This window comes from Magnolia sinica, unplaced genomic scaffold (genome assembly GCF_029962835.1).
Source record: "Magnolia sinica isolate HGM2019 unplaced genomic scaffold, MsV1 ctg50, whole genome shotgun sequence".
In the NCBI taxonomy this organism is placed as follows: Eukaryota; Viridiplantae; Streptophyta; class Magnoliopsida; order Magnoliales; family Magnoliaceae; genus Magnolia; species Magnolia sinica.
This window is the reverse complement of record NW_026682856.1, coordinates 132283-148887: the sequence shown is the minus strand read 5'-3', so window position 1 is coordinate 148887 and position 16605 is coordinate 132283. Positions and strand designations below refer to the sequence as shown.

At 36.7% G+C, this 16605-nt stretch overlaps 1 protein-coding gene and 1 long non-coding RNA gene across 2 annotated transcripts in view; both read right to left on the bottom strand.

The window, feature by feature from the left end:
- The window catches only part of LOC131236377 (methylesterase 2-like), a 40271-nt gene that overhangs the window by 7737 nt on the left and 15929 nt on the right, over positions 1–16605 (bottom strand). The window lies entirely within an intron of this gene.
- Positions 3079–3736, bottom strand: LOC131236379 (uncharacterized). The gene is made up of 2 exons (XR_009166716.1): positions 3705–3736; positions 3079–3467 (listed from the first exon to the last, which is right to left on the bottom strand). It is a non-coding gene; the product is annotated as an uncharacterized LOC131236379 (long non-coding RNA).

Below are 16605 nucleotides of genomic sequence, written 5' to 3'. Positions count from 1 at the left end.
AACATCCGGATAGCTCCGCCGCACATCTGGGGTCTGCTCGATCAATTTGTATTAAATACATAAACATGGCCTATCCAAATGGTCAAGCCACTCCAATGCTGTCCATAGGAAATAGACAGCTTCATCATGGTCATAACAGCGGTTCCCACCTTCTAGGGACCCCCGCTCAACATCCGGATAGCTCCGACGCACATCCGGGTCTACTCCATCAATTTCGAGCTAATACATTTAAAAACAACATAATTATATCTAAAAGCATCTGGATACCTGAAGAAGGCCTCTCATATTCGTATTGTTGGTTACTCATCCCTTTGTCTATAAGCCACAATCGACCAACACTTTCTATTGCTACCTGTACTCTGAAACCAACACAAATATAAATGGGAAACAATATAAGGAATAAGAAAAAATCAAGAAAACATTTACTAAATAAAAAATTTCCAATTTATCAGTAAGGTTCAATTTATTAGTCAGATACATCCAACTAGACCAAATACTGCTTCTTTTTTTCTAGATTGAAACAGGGTAGATAGTTGATGATCTTTTCATATATAACCAATGTGATATATGGAGAGATGGACTCACAATTATGCCATGTGCCTCACTCAGACATCTCCTAACAAATTTTCTTTCTAATATAACAAAAAAGCTCATCACTTGTCCATCCTCTGTTCATGAGACAAAATGAAGGTTCTTCTTGAAACAATGCTGGGTTTCAAAATCAATTTGAAAACACTATATATAAGCGTGTTTTGCATAAATGATAAAAGCCATATATATAAGATCTTGATGTCACCAAAGAATATATCAAAATCAATTTGAAGGCATTGTGGATAAGTGCATTTTGCAGATAAGTATGATAAAAGGGTGTGAAATACCTACAGAGACTGTCCAGACATCACACGAACATATCATGACAGTTTTACATTCAAATAAACCATTCCATTCATCCATCATATAGATGGATCTAGCAACTATAGCTAGTAATGAAGGCTTGCACATTCAGTTCCAAGTAATCATGTACAACAAATGTATAGGAGACCATAGGTACCTGCACATAACATAGTGGTAAGAGTAATGGAAAAGAAGTAAAACTAGTAAGTAGCAATCCCATGAAATAGGACACCCTTCTACAACCTAAAAACTCACTTTCTTTTATAAGAAAGTGTGTGTGAGATACAGAGATAGGATATACCCTAGAGAGCGAGAGAGAGGTTTACCTTGACAACTGCTATAAACATCTCCCTTAAACTCCACTTCCTGAACCAACGGACACTCACACACCCTTCCACGGAATGTATCCTGAAGAAACAAAGCAACTATCAGCATACATGGAAACATCTCAACTTGTATGCTAGGCTAATTGTACCCTTTAATGTACAGTCTCTTGAATTGGTGCAAACCATACCTGAATTGTTGTACATATCATTTGATTTCCAACCTCCCCAGGGAGTAGATTGATCAGATTGAACAGCCTGCTTCATTGCTTCTTTTTCATCAGCATCTGCACCTAGACATTCATTGCTTACTTCTTTTTCATTAGAAATGGTGCTTAGCAAATGGAGGAAATCATACACATCTGTTACGACATCTAGATTTGATGCCACCTAGCAGAAAGAAGAAAAAAGGTGATTCATATTTATGCTTATGAAACGAAGTCTAATAGTTTACATAGCTAGGTTATTAAACTAATAAATTCTAAGAAAAATAGCAAGTACCAAGACCTATGGCATAAAAAAAAATCGTTGCATGGATTAACAATCAAAGAACAATGGTAAAGGGAAGAAAACTAACTTCTTTCTTGCTCCACATAATCTAGTTGGGGCGTCATATTAGTTCATGTAAGATTCGTGGACACCACATGCATATAAATTAGTTCATGTAAGACCTGAGGACACCACATGCATATAAATACAATCATTAAAATCTGAAAAACATTAAAATCAATCAATGTGCATCAGATCATTTTAAAGCATGTCCCTTTATTACTCTCATTCCAATCAAAACACCTGAAAACAAGTACCCAGCATCCTCAACTCCTATTGATTTTCATCAAATAAACACAAACTTCAAAAACTAATAAACAGAAAAGTATCTACATGACCACTTCATTTTTTAGATAATCCAAGTATGAAGAACATCTGGGTCAATACATATGCATCAAATTGCTTGAGAACATCCCAAGTTCCCTTTATTTTGGTCCCAAAAAAAAATAAATCCCGGAAACAAGTACCCATCATCCTAAATTCCCATCAATTAATATAACATGATCACATAAACTTCAAAAACTGCCAAATGCAAAAGTACCCACATGAGCTTCGCTTACATGTAACATAAATGATGTGTACAACACTCCATTAATTATGCCAAGTCCAAATAACTTGAAAGTGCCCCAAATTCCATTGGTTTCAGTCCAAGAACACCCAAAAGCAACTACTAATCATCAAAAACTCCCATTGATTCACATCAAGTAATCCCACAAATTTTAAGAATTGATAAATGCAAAAGCACCCACACAAGATTCCATCATCTAAACCACAAAAAATTATAATAAATCTGCACAACACTTCATTTTTCAACCAATATGCATCAAACTGCTTAAGAACATCCCAATTTTCATTGGTTTTTCATCCCAAAACAATTGAAAACAGCCCACACATCATCCTAAAGTCACATTGATTTTCACCAAATCAAAGAAAGTTCAATTGAAAACAGCCCACACATCATCCTAAAGTCACATTGATTTTCACCAAATCAAAGAAAGTTCAATTGAAAACAGCCCACACATCATCCTAAAGTCACATTGATTTTCACCAAATCAAAGAAAGTTCAAAAGGAGAGATACCCACACAAGATATAACCAATGTTTCATGCACATACCAAGCCCAATTGCACCATGGCTCGACATGTAAGAAGCATAAAAGGTTGTAGAGGTCTTCCAGATTATTCTGTAACCATTGTAAAACAGGCATTTTAATGGCTATTGTAATTTATTTAAGACCCACCAGCTAAAATGATAAAAAAATCAGGCAACAAGGCTGTGTTTGGATGCGCTATTGACTGAAGTGTGTTCAACAATTGGAAAAAATGAAATCTCACCTTCCACTGGCCTAACAATGCCATTGGACAGACAACAATGTGCTATTTTAATTTTTCATTCAATTGCATCATTAAAAGAATGCCAACTTTAACTACAGGATTAGTAGTAAACATGTTATGAAATGAAACGAAATCTTACCTTCTACTGGCCTAACAATGCCATTGGACAGACAACAAGAGTTCCTCCTTTAACTGTGGGCAGGCTTTTGTGTTTGAGGATCTTTCTGACCATTCTTTGTTTTCTTGTTGTCAAAATCCTGATTTTGTTCTTCAACTTGTTGGTCATCTGGACTCTCCCTAACTAGTTTTCCAAGTATTAATGCAATAGTCATTACAGTCTTTCCAAGCCCCATTGCATCTGCTAAAATCTACATTGAAAAACATATAGTCAGATGGCAATAGCAGCAAAAGATCACCAAACAAAACCAACTTTTTCCTATACCATTGTACATTGTCTAAAGGCTCTTTGAATTATACGTAAAATGATGAAAGAAACCAATGTTGTGCCAATGCTCTCTTTGGGCAGGTCTTCTCACATACAGTGATGTAGATGCTCATGTTGTTATCTGACACTAATCATAAATGTGAGGGTTTCCATGACTCACCATCCCAACATGAATTCGATAGCTCTTTGAGCAATAGTATCATCAAAAAAATCTGGGTCCAGATCCAATTAAATCAGATCAGATATATTCATCAAAAAATCAGGTTCAATATTTCAGGTATACAGAGATTTGTTACAATGAAGCACTGGAGTCAAATATCTTCAATTGTGCATTTTTCTTTGTTCTATGGAACATATTGTACAATAAAATTTATGACCCCCATGTACCCCATACTACATTGTGCAGCCCAAATCCCTATATAGACTCTACAGATGCCAACCCAAAGTAAATGGAACAGCTGACATTACACAAATAGGCCTGCTGCACAGTGCAAATCAATGATCAGCAAATGCTTTAGTGTGCAGCACAAAAATAAAACATGTTTAAAGACTTGCTAGGAACACACTTGAGTTTGAGACATAAAATTCAGACAGTGGGAGATTAGCCAGGAAGATAACCGATCCAGTGAATTGGTTGTTCTGTAAGTGACTGTTGGAGAAAAGTGCCAAGTGCGAACAGCCTACATTTTCAGTGGAGACAAGGCCACAGAAAGAATGTTCAGTTTATGATTAGTGGAGTATTTTCCATCAACAATAGAAACATCATATTTTATTACAGTTACATGCAAAATTAGGACAACATAAATAGGATTCCTATAGTGAACTAGGATAGTTCTCCTTTCTTAAAAAAGAAAAATAAAAGGAAAAAAAAAATTCAGTCCTAGGATAGAGAAAAATCAGAGCAATCCAGAGAAAGAAAATCAGCCACATTGAAGTTTTGAGTACCCATTTGGCCAGCAACACCAAGGAGCATCTCTGCTTGAAAAAACTGTCATAAAGCCGTGTGTTTGAAGTAACTACATCATCACCTGGTGAATCTCAGCAATATGATGACCACCAGTGTTGTGAGGCAGATGACGAACAATTTAACTGCCCGGTAGTAAATGTGCTCCTTCGTAGAGTACTTGTCATGAGCATGCATGATTACCAGATAAATAGCAACAACCACAACCACATAGATCCAAGACAACAAATAGACGGCAATACTGGTGCTTTTATTAGCAATGCCAAGCTGGTATACAATCCCATACTGGAAGAAAAAGAAGCTAAGATCTAGGATTATCTCCAAATCAAATGATTCAAGTTTACAAAGAGTAGATTATGCATTTTTACAGAAACAGAGAAGTAATTGAGCATGAACCTGTATCATGTCAGCTGGACCATAAGTTTCTGTCCGTATAATTACAAGACGGTCTAACAGGCCAACATGTATGCCATGTGGACTGCTCATATCAGTTCCCCTACATCATATGCATTGAAGAAAAATGACATGGGATAATATTTAGCAAATGGCTAATTATCATCTTCTAACAATACACTTTTTCAATGGATCTCCTAGCAATATATTTCAAGCTCCTAAACTGGTAACGTGCTGACATCACTGTAGCTAGGAAGAAAGATGATTTGTGAACATAAGGGAGGCAAGTTTCTTGCCTCATTTTGCAAGTAGAGAACCATGGCAAGAAATAGTCATATTAAACTTCACATAGTGATACTACTATTTTAAGGTAAAAGGAAATGACACAAGTTATGTTAACTTCACATAATGATACTACTATTTTTATGGGTTGGAAGAGAGTTGCCATCTTCATCGTCAATTCAAACAGTTTCTTCTATCTCCCAGTAAGATTCGAGTAGTCTACTTCGACATTTTCCTCAACAGGCTATCCATTATCACCATCAACATGTTCTTCACCATCAGTTTTTTTTTGCTACATCTAGTTTTTGTTCTTCATTTTAATCGGAGCCCTCTAAGAAGGATATGCCTCCACCACTCCCCTTTTTAGTTTCTATAACAATACGTAAAATAGTCAAAATTGAGAAAGAATTAAATGATTGAAATGGATGAATCCTTACAATACTAGAATATAATATCATAATGTCTTCATGAGGCAATTGCGAGTTGTTTGATGCAACAAAATCCAATGAAGGAATTACGGATTTTATTTATTTTTTGAAAGATGCCAACTTTATTAAAAATGGCAAAGCCGAAAGAAAAAAAAACAACAAACAACAAAAAAGACAAAGAAAGAGGAAACACAAAAATTACAAGAGCTGCAGCCCAACCAAAGAACTACATTAGCAAGGGCCAAAGAGAAAACACTTCTAGACGAACCACATTTATCTCAGAAACATCTCTCATAAGCATTTTATCGAACAGTATGTGTGCATCTTTAATCTAACCACATTTTACATACATATCAATCAAAGAGGTCCCAACATACAGATCATCAAACATGGGTTATCAAGTATGTGAAAGAAAAAAGTCACAAACGTGAGGAACTCAATCTAGCAGATGTAAATGTGTCTATGAAATCAACTAATCTAGATCAAGAACTGATATAACAAACTGTCATAAAACTAAAAAGAAAAAACTAAAGGAAAAATATACTCCAAAAAATCCACATGGAAGAAGCATCAGCTAATAATTCCAGATATATACCATTTTATAACTAAAAAAATAAGAAAAAATATCTTAAATGGTCTGCAAAAATGTATGGACGGCGTGGATATACAACACATCATCAAAGTGGGCTCCATGGTAAGGGTAACACCACTAAGGTGTGTTACCCAAGTAACACCTAATCCACTCCTGTTACTGTCCTTAGAAAAATTTAAAAAGCTAGTTCATGTTTTTGCAAACTCAGTTCAACATCAAACATGTCAACATTGCTCGGTCCATTTTAAAAACACAAAACAAACAGCTTGCATGCAAGCCATTCATTAGGTGAGTACAGTCTTAAATATGTTCTGACCCAGCAATAAGATCAAGCCTACAATCTTTGCCTTTTGTCTCTGTCTTCGATTAACTAAAAAGACGGACAAAAATCAAGAAAAGAATATATGAAAACTTAACAGTGGTAGCTGTGTTAGTTAATGGAGGAGTCGGTGTTGTGCCCAAGTCCTCATAGAACTTGTACGTCTCATACCTCAAATTGCAACTTGGTCCAACAACTCTCTCACCTTGTTTTCCATTACAACACGTAGGAATCCGACCCATAGCATCTTCTAAACACGCACCGCAATCTCTCCTCGGCAGATCGTTTTTGCACTGCATAAGCCCATATGGTTTACCTTTGTAAATCGATTGGTAAACAAAGAAGATGACGAAGATCGACGGTGTCAGAGGGGAGCATTGCCAGATCGGAAGGTTTCATATGCAAAATCGATGGGATTCGATCTATAGGGGTTTAGGGTTTTCAAAGGGGCTAGGTGCGGATGATGATGGGGGTTTTGACAGGGATGAGTTTGAGGTTTTGGAAGAAAATGGGAAGGAGATGGGGGTTTTGAAAGGGGCTAGGTAGGAGGCTGGCGGACCTTGGCCGGAAGAAATGAGAAGAAAAATGAGAGCGGAAATCGATTTCTAACCTCGATCGAGAGAGATGAAAGGAATGAGACGTAGATACTTACCTCGATCGAGAGAGATGAAAGGAATCAGATGTAATACATGGAGCGGTGGTTTTCGAGGGCGACGCACGGCAGAGGGCAGGGGTGAGTGAGAGAGAGAGAGAGAAGAAGAGGGAGGGCGGCGAGTGAGAGAATGGGGGGAGATTGGGCGCGGCTTTGTTTTGAGCGCGCGCCCAATTTTGGGCAGGACCATGGACGGTGCTCTGTGGGCCCTACCATGATGTATGTGTTTCATCCACTCCGTTCATCCATTTTTAAAGATGATTTTAGAGCTTTATGCCAAAAATTAGAGGGATATAAATCTCAGGTGGTCCACACCACATGAGAACAATAGTGATTGGATATCCACCATTAAAATCCTCCTAAGGCCCACTGTACTGTTTATTTGACATCCAATCTATTGATTTGGTCATATAGGACCAAATGAAGGGACAAAACAAAAATCAGCTTGATCCAAAACTTTTATGGCTATCGAAATGTTTTTAATGGTCGACGCTCATTCAACATTGTTTCCTATAATGGGGTCCACTTGAGATTTGGATAAATTTCATTTTTGGTCTCATATTGTAAAATTATCTGTAAAAAGATATGGACGGCATGGATGAAATACATACATCATGGTAGGGCCACAGAGCACTAACCACCGGCCATAGGCTGGTGTCAGGGAGAGTAGTCAATCTGTTCCAAGCGTACTAAGTAACTCATGTGGGCCTACTATGATTTATTCATTTTATCCACTCCATCTATCCATTTTAACATATAATTTTATTACATAAGCTTTAAAATGAAGCCTATAAAAATCTTAAGTGGACCACATCATAGGAAATAGTATAAACTGAATGTCTATTATCTCCAAATTTTGAGAGGCCACTGGAGTTTTGGATCAAGTTGATATTTTAATTTTCCCTTCATCCATGTATTTGTGATCTATTGAACAAATTGGATGACAAATAAAAATCACTGTAAGCCATGGGAAGATTTCAACGGTGAGAATCATTATTCCCACTTTTCCTATGGTATAGTCCACTTGAGCTTTGGATATGCTTTAATTTTGGGCTCAACCACTAAAATGATCTGAAAAAATGAATTGACAGTATGGATAAAACACTTACATCACTGTGGGCTAAAAATGAAGCATATCTAAAGCTCAAATGGACCACACTACTGGAAAGAGTGTGAATTGAACATCTACCATTGAAAATTTCATGGGGGCCACAAAAGTTTTAGATCAATCTGATATTTGTGTTTTCATTTCATCCATGTCTTTGTGATATTACGAACAGGTTGGATGACAAATAAGCATCACCGTGGGCCATAGAAAGGTTTCAATGGTGGAAACATTATTCCCACGGTTTCCTATGGAAAAAATCAGTTATATCTCCATCTCAAGTGGACCACATTATAGGAAATAGTGTTTAATGAACGTTGACCATTAAAAATGTTCTGGGGGCCATAAAAGTTTTGGATCAAGCTGATATTTATTTTTTCCCTTCATCTGGGTATTTATGACCTAATCAACAAATTGGATGTCAAATAAACAGTACATTAGGCCTTAGGAGGATTTTAATAGTGGATATCCAATCATTATTTTTTTCATATGGTGTGGTCCACCTAAGATTTATATCCCTATAATTATTTTTTTTTTTATAAATTACTAAAATGATTTGTAAAAATGGATGAAACACACATCATGGTGGGCCCCACGGAGCACCGACCACCAGCCACGGGGCTGGTGTCAGGGAGAGTAGCCAATCTGTCTCCTAGTTTTTAAGTCTTGTGGGGGCCATCGTGATGTATGTTATTTATCCACTCCGTCCATTCATTTTAACGGATTTTTTTAACAGTTGATCCAAAAAAGGAGTTAGATCTGTGTGCCCCACCATGATGTATGTATTATATCAACATTGTCCATTCATTTGGAGAGATCATTTTATGGGATGATCAAAAGAATGAGTCAGATCCAAATCTCAAGTGGCCCCACCATCGAAAACAGTGGGGACAGTGACACCCACCATTGAGACTTTCCTAGGGCCACTATGATGCTTATTTGAGATATAACCGGTTAATAAGTATTTAAAAAAAAAAAAAAAAAAAAAGACATGGATGAAGAGAAAAATCAAATATCAGCTTGATTCAAGACTTTTGTAGCCCTCTGAAATTTTTTATTAGTAAGCATTCAATCCCTACATTTTATTTTATTTTATTTTTTTGTGGTGGATCAACTTGAGATTTTGATCTGCCTCATTCTTTGACCCATGCCCTGAAATGATCTATATGGATGAATTTTTGTGGTGGACATTATTGTGAAACTATATAGGCCCCACCTAAATGACTATAGCTGTGACCCCTGTTTCCTGTGGTGTGGTCCACCAAAGTCTCCTATCTGCCTCCTTTTTGGCATCATAACCTAAAATGATCTATCAAAATAGATGGACAGAGTGGAGGTGTAGGATTTGCACGCGGTTTGGCAAGTGACCCCAACACCAGCAGTCCATGAGTCAAAGCTCTATAGGCTACGATGATGTACGGGAAGTTCCCATGAGGTGACCTTATAGTACTATTACACTATTTTCGGTAACTCCTTCATGGGTGTTACTCTAACCGTGTAGAGCCCACCTTGATATATTTTATGTATATCGACATCGTCCATATATTTTTCCATCATATTTTAAGATGTGATTTTAAATCATAAGAACTAAATAATCTTAGGTAGGCCATACCAATCAAAATAATATGACGAATAACCATTAAAAACCTTTTGAAGGCCACAAAAGTTTTGGATCAATTTGATCTTTGTAGTTTATCTTCATCTATATCTTCTTTACACTATCAACAAGTTGGATTGCAAATAAACATTACTAAAACCTTACAATGGGCTCTTTAAAATTTTTAATGGCGAGGTACTATATTATCATTCTTTCCAATGGTGTGGTCCACTTAAGATTTAAATCTACACAATTTTTTATACCCGGCCAAAAAATGGGTTGGAGAAACGTATGGGCGGCAAGGATATACAATATTGTTACATAACTTTTCAATTTTTCTTGTTAAAATACAAAATCTAGTTTTCCTTTTTAAAAAATACATTTTTTTTACAATTTGACAATTTTTTCACAATTTTGTTTATTTTTTAAAATTTTCTTTTTCAAAATATCATTTTTTTATTGAAATCTCCCTTTTGTTATCTAACTTTTCAATTTTTCTTGTCAAAATACAAAATCTAATTTTCTTTTTTAAAAAATATATATTTTTTTACAATTTGTCAATTTTTTCACATTTTTGTTTAATTTCTTAAATTATTATTTTTTAAATATCATTTTTTTAATCTCACTTTTGTTATATATAACCTTTCAATTTTTCTTGTCAAAATACAAAATCTAATTTTCTTTTTTTTTTTAAATATATATTTGTTTCAATATGTCAAAAATTTCACAATTTTGTTAAATTTTTTAAATTTTCTTTTTCATAATATCATTTTTTTATTGAAATCTTTTTTTTTTCAAAATTATCGACAGTTTTTTTTTTTTTTTCAAAATTTAAAATTTTCGTAAACATTGTTAATTATTTTTCTAAGCTTCTTAACTATTTTTTTTCGAAATTCATAATTTTTTTGAGCGGCTTAATTGAGCATTAGAGATGGATTAGGACCATCTTTAATAGAAACGGTCTTTGACAGTCTCTAATAGAGACGGTCTTTGATAGGGCTATAAGACGGTTTAGGACCGTCTCTAATAGAGACGGTCCTTGACAGTCTCTAATAAAGACGGTCGAGGGCCGTCTCTAATAGAGATGGTCTTTTACAGGATTGTACGACGGCTAAGGACCGTCTCTAATAGAGACGGTCTTTGACAGTCTCAGATTTCAAGTAAAAGACGGCCAATGACCGTCTCAGATGACCGCATATAAGACTGTCAAGGACCGTCTCTAATGTGGACGGCCAACGACCGTCTCAAATGACCCATATAAGACGGTCAACGACCGTCTTAAATGATTTGTGGACGGTTCAAATTTTTAAGACAATATTAAGGACGGTCAGGGGCCGTCTAAAATTTTAGAGACGGTTTACGGCCGTCTCTAAAGCGTCTTTAAACCAAGCAATTTTAGAGACGGTCCAGAACTGTCTCTAAATCCGTCATTTTTTTTTCATTTTTCACGTAGTGAATGGTGAACAACAAGCTTCCTGACATCATAATCAAAATAATGGAAAAAGAATACTTAAAGCTATCACAGATCTATTGTAATGTAAGTCACAACAAATCATTAAAAACTGTAAATATTCCTATTAAGCAAACTAAAATCAACATCAGCTCGTAACATGAATCAAGGCCATAAAATCATTCCCATTACGCCACAAGCTTCACCTCTTAACCCTAACTAAGAGGTTTAGCCTAACATGATCAAACTAGATCTCTCAAAAATCATAATAAAAAAAACTAGTAAATAAAACAAATAAAAACTCTAAAAATACTCTCTCTCTCTCTCTCTCATCCCAGGACTGAATGAATCACTCCCTCTCTCACATCTCCTTTTATAGGTGTTTCCAGTCGGTGGCTGCATGTAAAGCTGGAGTCGGTGCGTGGAGAGGCCGTGGAGAATGCGCATCAACCTTTACGCAGCTGAGAACTCCCCTGCGTAAGTCCTGTTACGCAGTCAAGAAGACAGTCCAAAAACGCCCATTTTCCTTGCTTTCTTCCCAAAGGAATAACGTCCCCTGGGACGTTTTGGGGTGGCCTACATGATGAACAAATAAGATCTGCCATCCGATCATGGCCATGATCGTGCAACGTCCGCGAAAACGGACAGCGTCCGGGCGCGAAAACAGGGCCTGCGAAAGGGCTTTTGCGTTGTGACGTTGGTGGGGCCCATGATCATCAACGGTTGAGAAATCCACACCGTACATCAGCTTTTTAACGAAATTTCATCCGGAAAGGGCCGGTGTTTTAATGTCATTGACACGGCCAAAGGTAGTAATCACGCTGCAGTCGGTGCAAGCCAGTCCGTTTGTGACCGTTGAAACTGGAACGTGTAAGTGTATGAGTACAAAAGGTCAACATGGATTTCACCATATCTAACCCCTCTGCATAATGGACGGATCGGATTGAGAATTTGGACCATGATGATGGCCCACTGAGTTCATCAAACACCCTCTGTTTCTTGTTTTGCAGACAGAAACAGAAGTTTCCATTTTGAGCTGGTCAACCGTCTGTTGACCCACTTCACTGGCTCGGTGCAAGGTGAGTGCACAGCCAGTGTGCACTCTCACTCATGCAAATGGGTCCCAATTTGATGCGTGTGAGAAATCTGCTCCGTCCATCCGTTTTACCACCTCCTTTAACGGGTTGTGACCAAATTGAAGTATATTCAAATATCAGGTGGGCCCCAGATTGATGATCTATGGGCTTATTTATCGGTTGGGACATTTTCATAAAGATCCAATGGCTGATTGTTGATGTGTACGGTTAATTTATGGTCCTCAGACTAGATATCAAGTTTCAAGTCAAATGGATGGTGGGAACCCTATGATCATACATTTTGGCCGACTTTCAGGCCCGTTTGATGTGAGTTACTAGATTTTCTCGAATCCCGGATGTGTAAATTCTTCGATCTCAGTCCCTTGGAGTTCGTCCTTTGCCTTGGTAATTTATGAACATCAAATCCATACTTTTAGTACCTTTTTTCAGTACAGGCTCCTAAATACACCTATATTACAAATACAATTAAAATAAGTCATTAAACAGTATCATGTTCGCAAAATAAAATAATAATTGGGGTTTAATATGCAATATTTGACCCTCAACAATTGTCTCAAAAATAAAAAAATTATAACTCTAATAAAAATCCTAATGCTAGTAAAACTCTTCTAAAACCTAATTTCTAAAACTAAAAATTTCAAATAAACTTTTACTAGTTATATCATGATTAAAAGTTATTTATAAAAAGAAGAAAATTTAAAACTCTAAAAATAAGAAAATATTACAAAAATTGAAATTAATAAAAATAGTATTATTTTCTTAAATTTTCATTTTTGAGTTGAAAGCGCATATTTTCTGACGAAATGGACAGATGTGACCCATATTGTGGGTCAGTTCACCTCGGATGGCTCGTTACAATAAATATTGATAGGTTGTACATCCCGTAACGATACCCGGATAAAAAGTTATGATTAATTTACGGTCCACCTTCTTTTGGTCCAACCAAGTTATGACTATATCGGTGCCACATCCTACATCAGACCCATTCAATTGGAAAAAACTCATCCTCGAGTTATCCAAATGACTTCACACATGATACTCAAACAATTTATGGCACCAATGTTTATCAGCCTTTTCCTTGTACTTTGCATTAGGCTCTTGAGCTGGTACAATACATGTACTCATGCTCTCTTTGACTTAACTATTATATATCAATTCCTTCACTTGTGCGCCTGCAAGATCTCACATTCCTTATGATAATATGGGTAATTAGGAAAAGTTGCCCTTATGACAAGATCAATGTGATTTTGTATGTCTCGTATGTGAGGCAATTTATTAGGGAGTTTATCGAGCACGATCACCTTGAATTCTTGCAACAATGTTTTCAAATTCTCTAGGATGTTCACAAGCTCCATATATTTTTCCTTTTCAATCAATGCATCTGCATCTTATCTTTCCTCAGATTTTTTAACAAATATTGTTTAGTTATGAGAGATTGGCCCTCCACTTTAAAAGTCTTGGGTTAGTTTTCCATTCCCATATGGCTCATATGTCCGCCACTGATAAATCCTGTGGCCTTTCACAACTCCATTTCAATGAGGTCGTCTCTTGTTGATAAATAAGGGGATTTCTCTCCATAACACTTTACTAATCGGCTATCCTGCCAACAATTTTAGTTTTGTTGAAATAAGATCTTGTTGTAATCTTGATGGAGAAATCGTATGCACGATAACTGTTTCATCTGTGACCACATGCATATTGGCGCTTTCATTTGCCTCGTTCGTGTGAATTGCAGTTGCTCCCATCAATTGAAGCTTTGCCTTTCAATTTGTAGGCCACAAGCTTGACCTTCTTCACTTCAGGGATTTTCATATAGTCCAAGAATTATTCAACTTTAAAAAGCTAATCGATAAAATCTTCACTGTGAAGTTGGCCATTGAAGTTAGGAAGATCGACTCTCATCTTGAATTATCGATCTATTCGATTTGCTCGATCACTACCTTGTCTAGGATATTGGAGAATCATGTTGTTGGATACCGCCTTCTCAAGAGTGATCTTGTGGTTCACTGTCAGCACCATTTTGCAATCAGTGTGATTACGAGTTCAAACGCTTGCAAGGGGTGGATTAATAACATGAACATAGAGTTGCCCTATGGTATCCGTCAAGTGATCGATGACAACCTGTAGCCCTTACATGACTTGTTAATTGTCTCGCAGTGTTGCTTCGAAAGTTGCTTTAAAAGTCGTCGCTGTTAAAGGATAATTACCTGAAGTACCATCATTGGGATTGTTGCCCAACTCGTCATTAGAAGTCATAGATCCGAAGAGAAAACCGGCTTTGATATTAAACTGACGCAGGAAAGGACGTGTTGAGGTCGAGCGCCATCTTCCTTAAGAGATAACTATTCTAAATCCACGGAACTTCTCTAGAATCGTCACAACAATATATACCTCGAATCCATGAGGAAGATAAGAAAATAGAATAATTTCTAGAAATTTATAATAAATTAATTGATTGTCTTAAAAATAACAAAATTATAACAGTAATAAAAATTCTAATTCTAATAAAACTCTTCTAAAGCCTAATTTTTAAAAATAAAAATTCCAAATAAACTTTTGCTAAAAGAGTCTTATCATGATTAAAAATTATTTATTAAAAAAAATTATAATTTTCTTTTATAAAAAAATCAAAATTACTAAAAAATAGTAATTTTTTCTTAAATTTTTGTTTTTGAGTTGAAAGCACACATTTTCCAATGAAACAGATGGATGCGACCCACTATGTGGGTTAGTTCACCTCTAATGGCTCATTACAGTAAAGATTGATAGGTTGTGCATCCCGTAATGATACTTCCATCAAAAGTTATGATCAATTTACGGTCCACCTTCTTTTGGTCCAACCACGCTAGGAATGTATGGGTGTCACGTCCTACATCACTTTGAGTCTGGGCCCAATATGGTTTCGGCTCAAGGACTGACATAAAGGCTCATTTTGGGGGTGTTGTCCATTTTTTGTATCTTTTATTTATTTATTTATTATTATTGTTATTTTTTTAAAAGATAGCTGCTATTAATTTCATAACTTGGAACTCAAAGGCTTTACAACCAGATACATTTCAGGAGGGGCCAATCGACAAAAAGAGATAGGGCCCCCCATCATATGGAAAGATGAAAATAGAGAAATAACAAGAGGGTTCTTGATTATTAAATGGGTTCTGCCCACCAGAGCCTATGTTCTTGGAACTTTTGTACTAATTTAGTGGACCCCATATGGTTAGGATAAGCTTAGATGTTGATGATGAATCCTGATTCGAGCCCATAAAAGGCCCATTCATATGATAATGGTAAGGCTTGGGTAGGGCTGTCAGTGGACCAGGATTGGGTCTTAAATCAAAGGGCTATCCAAAAAACCACCATACCCATGTATTAGAGTGGTGTGTGAACTAGGTCCATTGATCTACTGGCCATTACACGGATAGCTTATCCTTCAAAGATCACACCATGTGGACAACACTACCGATGACCCTCAAAGACATGGTAGAAAATAAAATAGGCAATGGTCAGCTACCAGGTTAAATTGAAGAAAAGTGGTGGATGGGATAATCTAGAAGGTTTGATTTTGAAACGCTAGTCATCCAGATTGGTTCTTATAGTAGGTTGATTGAATTGTAGGGATGTCAACGGGCCAGGCCCAGCAAAGGAAAATAAAAAATTTCAATTTAACAATGATTTGGATCATAGTTCTAGAACTTGCTGAATCGGCTTGAAACTCAGCTGAGTCACGCTTCTTGGTCAGATTTTGAGCTGCATTGCTCATAAACACTGGTGTGGGGTGGAACTGATCCCAACTTGGCCAGACTCTAAGAGCCAACAGAGTCACGGACTAGACGTAACTCTGGCCAACCTTTGTTGATATAACACCCACACATAAATATATAATCGGGAAAAGGTACCATGAGGTCGAGGTTGAGCTCTGTACGCCCCCAACGTTTTGTGTGATATATGGACATCACGCTGTGCATTTGGTAGGTCTCCTCTAGCTGATGTGATGTGCTATTGGGAACATGTGGGCCACAGCATCTAAAAGACCATGGAAAATCATGCTTAAAACATCTAAAAACACTTGGTGGGCCCACCATCTAAAAGACCATGGAAAATCATGCTTAAAACATCTAAAAACACTTGGTGGGCCCCACCTGAGTTTTGGAATAGCCTGAAATTTCACGTGACCCCTCATCCAAG